Here is a 9,556-nt window from a genome sequence, read left to right on the forward strand (position 1 = left end):
ACATGTACACACGCATTGTAGTCAATGCAAGGTAAATCAGCATTGTCTGTCTGTTATTAAAAAGTATCATTGTTAGACAGAATCAAAAGGTTAACAGTAAAACCTCAGCTCTGTTTTCTGATAACAGTATTTAGTCATGAACAAATGAAAGTAATTGTGGCTCAGTTGGTTCTCTGTCAGCCACCTGACCCAGTCATTTTCACACAGCTGTATATTTTCAGAATACTAGCTCACAAACAGAAAGAGATGTTTTTTGTCATTACTGGCTAATACAGTGGTTCTCAACCTAGGACTCTGGAACAGTCAAGAGGCTCCAGGGTATGTCTGAGTGGTCACTGGTTGTATTAATTATTATATAATTTAATATTAACAATGTATCAGCTGACTATGTGGGACGTGAGGAGGGTTGGCTATTACCACCCAACCATGCACTTCCTCTCAGCCTTAAGAAAGTTTCTGACTGTAACAGAAGTTTTAATCAAATTTTGAGAAAATTGGTAAAAGAAAATGTGAATGAATGAAATTCCACACAGATTGGATGTTTTTGTCAGGTACCATTTTCTTGTCTTTTCAGTGCAGCAGACACTTCAGTGGACATTTAAGTCACATGCTTAAGGTATGTCGTGATTTATTCACATTACCGCTGGACAGTACACCGACATTTTTCATGTCAGCCAAGTGTTAAACCTTTTTTGTGATGTTTCAAGATATTTTTGTAAATTTGTTTAGGTTGAAACGTAGCTTAGGTCAGCTAGTGAACATAGTGGCAAATTTAGCAGCTAAATAGCCACAAATGTCTTTTATAAGTTGGGGAATATTGAGCCTGCAGTCATCAGGTGGATAGAAACACATTTCCAAATTAATATTAATGTTGCTCCATTTGTGTAAATAGGCAACTGATTTTAGTCCCAACAGCTTTATATGATGATACAATAACACAGTGCCGTGTTTATAGGTTGGGGAAACATTCTGTTACACAAACTGCTGTATGTTTTGGTGTAATACCTGTAATTTAAAAGCAGAGGAGCTTTAAAAACATTATCACTATAAATCTGTTATTACTCTGCAGGTTTTTTGTGTTGCAGGTTTTACATTTCTGGAGTTTCTACTCTCCCATGACTTCTGTGACTTCAAATTTTCCAAAAACACTTCCAACCATCTGGCTCAGGAGAGAGAGAACAGGTGGGAACTTGCTGCTTTCAGCTGTGAGGTTAAACACGTAGGTGGGGTGCAAAACGGCCGACAATGAAAACACAATATGTTTTGTGGCTGCATTGCATTCTGGTCTACTGAGACCGTTGTCAGATGAGAAATTGGTATCTCTGCCTCTGCTATGATGGATGTCTCCCTGTGGGATTCTCCATCATCAGAGCAAAGTGGTGCATCTTAAGAGAAGATCTCGCACTGGGACTGATGTTTATCTTTCCCTACATGTCTTTTTTTTGTAGAAAGAGAAAGTTCGTTTGTACAAAGAGCACCATCAGTAGCTGTGTTATTAGTGTTTCATTGCATGCTCTTGTGGGAAAAAATGCAGGTTTCACTATTTGTGAAATGGTGACGTATAAAAGACAGGTGATTTTTTTTTCATTCTAAAGAGAAAAAAATCTTGTTTTAATGTTTTGCTTTTAATGTTCTACAGTTTTTCATGTAACACGTGCAAAAACACACGTTTTAACAAGAAACGTGTAGACGTTGAAATGAGAAACAGATCCAGTCACTGTCTAAAGAGAAGATAGTGTAACCTACAGCTAGAATAATTCACAACCACTGTTTATATGGTGAAGGTGGCACAGTGGTTAGCACTGTCACCTCACAGTAAGTTCACCGGGGGATTTTCTGTGCAGTGGGTTCTCTCCAGGTACTCTGGTTTCGTCCCACAGTCCAAAGACATGCATGTTGGGTAAACTGCTCACTTGTCTCTATATGTCAGGCCTGTGATAGACTGGTGAACTCCCACCCAGTGTCAGCTGGCTCCAGCCACCCTTAAAGGATAAGCAGTATAGATAATGGATGGATGTTTTATATGGTCTGATCAACTTTTAAGACAGAGTGTAAATCCATGTGTCCAACAGTTCATTAGCCACTTGTCCTGTGCAGTGTAACATGAATACAATTTTTCTGGAGAAAAGGTAATTTACAATATGTCTCTAATAAGGACAAAAAGGTGGCCTGGGTAGAGTGGTAAGGATTAAACTGGTACAACAGTCAAAATCAACCCGTTCTGTCTACATTCATGAGCACAGGTGGTAAACAGCAGTCAGCCTGTTTCTGCAAATTGCACGTTTCATTATCAGCGGCCCAGTAACAGGCTGATGTCTTAGTTCAGTCGTACTTTTAAGCTCGCTCAGTGGGACGTAAGAGCCGTGTAGTGCAACAAGACTCAGCGAGCTGGCTGAGCATCAGCCGGGCTCACAGGTTTTCAGTCAAGCATCACTTCAAGGTCAATCATTGCCTCGTTTACTGAAAAGCTATTTGCTAATCCCGCTAATGGGCGTGTTCAGAGACTGTATCTGATTGAGAATTTGCTCTCAGAGAGCATGCTATTTAGACAGCAGCACATTAATGTTATCTTGGGTTATTTCAAGGGGATTGAGCAAGGGGATTTCTCAGGAAGTCGAGGTGAAATGAGAAATATCAGCTGGGCAGGAGGTGCAACAAATCACAAGGAGATGGTTGCCCTGGGTCTCAGAAGCAGCAGCTGCATCAACAATGAACGCCAAGCCATGATATAGGTCAATATGGCTGTCCACACACTGTTTTTATTCATCCCTGTGGGGTGTTGTCTTATCACTGGGTCAGCAAAGCAAAGACCCCAAAGAGCTCGTAAGCTTCTCCATCTTAAAGACGGCACATTCTAGCTGGGTATCCTGCTTTCCCAGTGAATTAGGAGATTAAATGCTGGACTTCATACATGCAAAACATGCGCTCCTCCACTGAGCAGCATCCAAGGTCAAAGAGCTGCAGTACACACGGATGTGGCTCTGCATGAGATGTGGATCAGATGTGATGTGTGTCCAGATTGGCCTGCCTGTTTACAGAATGCAGGGCTTTCATCGTCGGTATGCGTCGCTGCGGTGCGTTTGATATAAGCGAGAGACTGTGAGTGATTTAGGCAGGCTGTGCACACAGATTTTATTCAGAAATGCCAAATGGCACATTAATGAGGCTTATTTCTTTACTGTAAAATGAAAAATACACAAGTAAACGCATTATACAAAATAATCACTTTGATTTTAAGAACCACACATGCTTGTTATTTAGAAATGTTGAATTTAGGGTGACAAAGGGCTGTGCTTAATGCAAGCTGAGCTGCTTACCCAGCCTGATAAAAAGCCTCTACAACTTGTCTGCAGAACCTTAAATTATCACTTGACTGCCTCAGTGATAGATAGACTCACCCATGGCCAGCTACAGTGCCCAGAACTTAACAATATTCACAGGCTGTAATTTATGATCTATGTCTTGCCTTTATAATTGCGATTTTTATCAGGTGTATTCACGGTTACAAACAACGTAACATCAAGATAAAGAGGAAATTGAAATCTGTTTTTAATGGAGGCATAATGTAAATCACCCATATGTCCCAAGAGTGTGTGGAATGTGCAGAATACTAGATGGTCTTTACACAATGTAGTACATGTCAAAGGTCACCTTCAGTGATTGAAAGGTGTTTAAATTAAGAATATTACTAAATGGACCCATGTGCCCATTCAGTCAGTGTGTTACTTGAAAATAAATGCTACTGGGACAAATGTAATCAGCAACTCAGTTCATTTAAACAACACCAGAGCCTCCATACAGCAATAGTTTAACATTTTGATATTTATTTGCTCTCTTTCTGAGTTAGATAAGATGAATACCATTCCAAGCATGAGGCTATAGCCAGGAAATGATAAACTTAGCTTAGCATAAAGAGTGGTAGCAGGGGGAACTGGTTAGCTTGGTTCATCCCAGTATTTAAAAAGAATCTGCCATCCAGTCCCTCTGAAGTCCAATATTTAATACCTTATGTCTTGTGTGTTTAGTTTGTACACCAACAGAGTGTTCCTGGAGTCTCTGCTGAGTTCCTGCCTCCTGAACAGGATTCCTGACTTAGCCAGTGATGTTAAGAAGCCAGCTGTGAACATTTCCCATGTGAGTTACACACAGTAGTGGAACCAAGAGGCACTTTGCTGCTTTTTTGGCAGAGGGAACCCACCCCCTGACACCTCTAGGTACATGGAGAGAAAATCTCCATCACACATCTGGTAAGCAGAGCCGGTTTTATGCAGGCATAGTTAAGGGGTCGGTCAGAAATGTGAAGGGAGCATCGCTGGTACACATCCTGCCACAGCAGTGCTGCTATGGTGACTTCAATTCATTAAACCTGTCTGTTTACATGTATGTATTTATTCAAGGCTTTAACTGTCTCAGTGTGGTAAATCTTCATCATGTAGAGGATCACGGACACAGACGGTCGTGGTGATGAAGTGGGACCTGCGGTATTATTAATCAGGTTATTTGTTGGACTTGTGTTTTCCAGGTTTCCTGCTTTAGCTGCTGCAGCCTGGACACAAACACGAGCTCCCACCTCACAAACCAAAGAAGAAGAAGTTCTTTGAAACCAGGACTGAGTCCTCCAGGTATTTCACAAACACGAGAGCACTAACATTATAGATCTTCAGTAACTCATCTTAAGTCTGAATAATTTTGTCTGTCTCCTTCCCCCTCTCTTGCTGCCTGTCCTCTTGCTCTCTCAACCAAATTTAGTTCAAATTTCAACAGACTTTTCCAGTGTTGGACAAGTTATGATGAGTCCAGATTCACCTAGTTCACACTCTGGTTTCTTTGTACATCTACTGTCTTTTACTTCTTTATCTTTTGACAGTTTCAAGTTTAACACCCAGAAACTCTGTGCTTTTATTTTGACGTGTTAAGAGTCAGATCTTTACATTAATGTTTGTTGTGTTTTTCTCCACAGGATTCAAACTGGAACCACGGACCCATCACAGAGAGAAGAGACAGACGTGAAGATGTTGTCAGGTCAGTGTTTTCAGTTGAACAACAGGAAAGCAACACAGTTTACAGCAGTTAGATGGTGGAGCTCTTTTATTTCATTAACAGCTTCATTCTTTCATCCACTTCAGGTCTTCAGCTGCTGTCGTCTTCTCCTCCTGCACAGAGAACAACACACATTGATCACACAAACTCATCTGTAAGTCCAAATAGTTTTTTACATATTAGACACTTTACTGTACTGTTACATTTAGTGACTCCTGGCTACACTGTGACTTTTATATATATATTTTGGATTACTATTACTTTTACATTACTTCTCTTATTACACTTTCCTGATAGACAGTGTTCTGTGTTGGACAGTGTGTGACTTTAACCATGAAAACACAGAAAAATATCCAACATTACAGCTGAAACTGAACATTTGACTAAATAGATAGATAGATGACTTTACTCATCCCTAAAGGGAAATTCGGTCGTCACAGTAGTCCATATGTGAATGCAACAGGGGCAATAGAAATCTAAAACATATCTATGTCAAATCTACAAACCACACAGCACACTCAGTGTTTCTAACCAGAGGGCCAATGAACTGTTGAATCTCAGTTCCCTTTAAATGTAACGTGTCTGCGTCCAATTATGTCTTCTTTGTGCAATATTTCTGGAATATATATAATAAATGGATATTGTTCACAAGGATTTTTAGCTTTATGTTCATTGTTCCTCAGAAGCGAGTAGGTGGAGCAGAATCAGTCGACCAATCAGCGTTTCGTATGCCGACGTTGGCTGGCGTGTGACGTCATCGTTCTGGACCTCGAGGAGGAGAGCAGGTCGGCGGAGGAACAATGGCGAAAAGTCGAGTGAAAATACAGAGTAAAATCAACGTTTTACGCCATCGTTTTTACCTGGGGTTGTTGTCGCTGTGAGAAACTTTGTTGCCGAAGAAGCGCGGATGTTACAACACACGCCGAGCTCACCTGCAGCAGGAGGTAAGGCTAACAAGCTAACTAATTAGCGGCGTGCGTTAGCATTAGAATTAGCATTAGCCATTGCTTCTAATCATATCTGTTTTTATCGCCAGTTTTTTGTGTATGTTTGTAACGGGGACGGATGAAAATAGCTGTTCCATCATATATCGTCGTACATAACAGAGTTTAGCGTCGTTGGCGTTGCATATTATCAGTTTCAATAATCATTATTTATTGTCCTTGTAAACGCATTGTTGATGTGAAAGACAATATAATGCGACAGGCAGTATAAATGAACAGAACAGCATTACATTCATACATATACAGCCCGAGTCATTAACTTGAGCTGACGTTGAGTCAATCGAAGTCTGTGCACGTGCATAAATCGTGCGCTGTATGTGTAAGATGAAAAGGGGACGTTAATTCTGTCTTAATTGCAAATCTGAATCTTGATGAAATATAAACATTGTATGAAGTGGTAGACGTTCATATTTGCCATCATTAACACTGCACGGTTTGGTATGTAGTTTACAATTACAACAGCCTGTGGTATTATATTGTTTTCCAGGAATAATGACCCCCACCACACACACACATTTAAAGGATTACGATTGTCTTTGTTTTAGTGTTTTTCAGTGTCTTACACTGTTGAAGTTTTGCTGGTGAAAAGTTTATTAGAATGAGTTTTTCAGCTCCCACCTCACACACCAAACGGGTGTGTGTCATAAACATTTCCTCAGTCTGAAAAGAGTGAGTTATTAAAGTCAGCAGCAGTTTGACTGTTTGAATGTCAGCTCAGATGTTAGTATTTAATGAATTTGAGCTAAATGAGTTGTGATTATTCTGTACATTTCTTCAGTGATTAGTTGATTAAAAAATAATGATATTGCAGTTAATGTGATTAATTTCTTATTTGTTGGTTCTTCAGGAGGTGAGGACAATAAACAACCATCACCAATAAACAAGAGGCCAGAAGATCCAGGACAGGTAATTTAACAACAGCATCACATCAAGTGAGAGATACAGAGCACCGATGTTACACCGCTCTGGTTTGATAAGAGTAAGAGTAATTTCATTCTTTAATTTGACTTTAAGGTAAAGACAGAAACAAATGAACAGTGGACAGGTATTTCTGATGACGTGTTGTACTATGACACATTCTATGAGGTTGTTGAATGTTTTTGTTAGTGTAGGAAGTAATGAAACACACAAAAAGATAAATAATGTGCATCAAAAACGGTCAAAAAGTGTTACAGCATAAGTTTTGAGTCTGTTTTCAAATTAACATCATAAAAGTGATCACGTAACCCTGACGTCTGGCTAATAATATTGACTTTGATACAATATTAAATACAGCAGCAGAATATTCTTTAGAAGTATTTATTTGAGTAACATAATTCTTTATCAGTCACAAGAACAATAGAAAAGGGCATTATATGTACAAGACAAGCTGTAACAATATGAACAGTATAAACAGGACTGTACACAGTGATAGATTGGATTTGAGTACTGATATTGCAGTGTTTGAAAAAAAGAAGTGAGATACAAGTGAAAGTAATAGTAATGCCAAATAAAAATTAAAGTGACTTTATAGGAAGGTGTCAAAAACTGTGAGTACAGTAAGGGACACAAATATTTAGTTAAATGTTTAGTATGAGGTGTAATGTTGAAAATCTTTCTGTGTTTTCAGGCGTCTCTAGTTTGTGCAAGGCAGAAGATCTTTGAGATGAGATAAGAAGGGGCAAGGACAGCTATGGGAGGAAGCCGGAGGAGCGCCTTCAGGGTAACAAAACCAGAGAGGTCTGGAATCTGGCAACAGGGAACCTGAAAGTAACACCACTCACAGCAGGGGTCAGTGCCCATCCCTGCCTCTTCATTATATGTGACCAGGCGAGGAGGGTGTTGAGGAAAGCTACAGGACCTCATGGCAGCTGTGTGGGGTTTTCTGCACATGTTCAACTTGAAGAGAAGTTTAAGTGGAGAGAGTTTGGCCCCAGTTCTGAAGAGTGGACAGCCTAGTGAGCTGAAAAACTTCAGGCCAGCAGTTGTGACTTGTCACCTGATGAAGATGCTGTTGTGTCTCTGTCTTGGTCTTTGGAGTCCATTGAGGAGGTGGGTGAGAGGAGGATGTTGGCCTCCTACAGTTATGACTGTACATTTCACAAGTGTGAGAAATAAAGTGTATTTAATCTCATGTAATAGTAATGTGTCAGTAAAATGTTCAGGTTCAGCTGTAATAGATGGTAGTGTATTGATCATTTTCATTTATATGTTTCTTTCATTTCTTCCAGGCATCAAGACATCTTCTACAAATACTGAGATGTTGGTTGTGAATGCAGAGAGTGTTGACACAATGAAGTAGTTCTTTTGGACCAGGACTGAGAACAGGTAATTCAGAAACAGCTTTACATGAACTGTCCAACACAGTGGTAGAATATTCTTTAGAAGTATTTGTTTGAGTAACATAATCATTTATCAGACACAAGAAGAAGAATTGATTATATATGAAAGAGTGTGTGCACAGTGATAGTTGGATTTGAGTACAATGTTTGAGTTTCAGGTGTAATATTGAATAGGCAGAAGCGTATTGGTCATTGTATTGATGTTTCTGTTTGACTTCCTCCAGGTGTCTCCACTTTGTCCACTGCACAAGTTCTTTGAGACCAGGACAGAGGCTTGTTAGGTAATTCACAGTTTCATCATTTGTGTAATTATACAAGTAGTTTGTACAAGTTGAGGTACAAATAGTATGTAGAGTTTTGAATGTATGTGTTTGTGGAAAACAGATGCTTTGTTAGATGTTGAGTTGCAAGTGTTATGATGATTTTGTCCAGGTAAATGCAATGTGCTTTATGTGAACTGTGTTAGGCAGAGCATTGAGTGTTGTTTATGTTTAGTATTTCTTCTCATCGTGGATGTTATGGTTTGTTGATGATTGTCAGTTGTACTGTGTGATGCTTGAAGGTTGTCTTGCTAATAAAGGGGTTTTGTTTGTGTGTGTTTTTTTTTTATAGTTTTATGATTTTTTGTTGGTTTGGCTGAAATTTTGGGAAGGGAGGATTGAAGTTGATGGCAAGTTTTTTTTCTGAGATGTGTTTTTATGCCAGATTTCGATGAATTTGTTTTGTTCACTGCTCAAAACGATGGTTTAAGAATTGTGGGGAGGGGGTTGGTGGTGTCTTTTGTACTAATAAAGAAGCGAAGGAGATTCTTTTTTTCTCTGGTGTGTTTTTTAAGCAGAGTTCGATGAATTCCATTTTGTTCATTGCTCAAAATGGGCGGTTTTAAAAAAAAGAGGGGGGTGGGTATTAGTGTAAATGTGCAGTTCTGCATAGAAAACAATAGGAATTTTTTGAGGAAAATTTTATTCTTAAGTGTCCCATGTAAAAAAAAGTCAAAAACAGGTCAAACTACATTAAAATGTGTAAAATGTGGAAAAATAAAAAAAATTGGGCGCCCAAATATGGGCTCATGTGCCCCCTCTCCTGTCTGAATAAAGGTGAAGAAAAAAAAAAGGGGGCCACTTATGTGAGCTCATGTGCCCAAACCTACCTTTACTGCATGTCATTCCTCGGCTCCTATCTAAATAAAGG

General features: G+C 39.4%; 2 long non-coding RNA genes across 3 annotated transcripts; both read left to right on the plus strand.

The window, feature by feature from the left end:
- Positions 1–3,955: 3,955 nt before the first annotated feature.
- On the plus strand, positions 3,956–5,206 carry LOC127139121 (uncharacterized). Its single transcript, XR_007809050.1, has 4 exons — positions 3,956–4,134; positions 4,523–4,622; positions 4,961–5,022; positions 5,127–5,206. It is a non-coding gene; the product is annotated as an uncharacterized LOC127139121 (long non-coding RNA).
- A 523-nt stretch (positions 5,207–5,729) lies between these two features.
- Positions 5,730–9,119, plus strand: LOC108900576 (uncharacterized). Of its 2 annotated transcripts, XR_007809049.1 has the most exons (6): positions 5,730–5,984; positions 6,892–6,950; positions 7,654–7,746; positions 7,854–8,075; positions 8,255–8,351; positions 8,590–9,119. It is a non-coding gene; the product is annotated as an uncharacterized LOC108900576 (long non-coding RNA). The 2 variants fall into 2 exon arrangements; XR_001963751.2 differs by having other exon boundaries at positions 7,654–8,075.
- Positions 9,120–9,556: the final 437 nt, after the last annotated feature.

The sequence above is a fragment of the Lates calcarifer genome, linkage group LG7_2 (genome assembly GCF_001640805.2).
Source record: "Lates calcarifer isolate ASB-BC8 linkage group LG7_2, TLL_Latcal_v3, whole genome shotgun sequence".
Lineage (NCBI taxonomy): Eukaryota > Metazoa > Chordata > Actinopteri > Centropomidae > Lates > Lates calcarifer.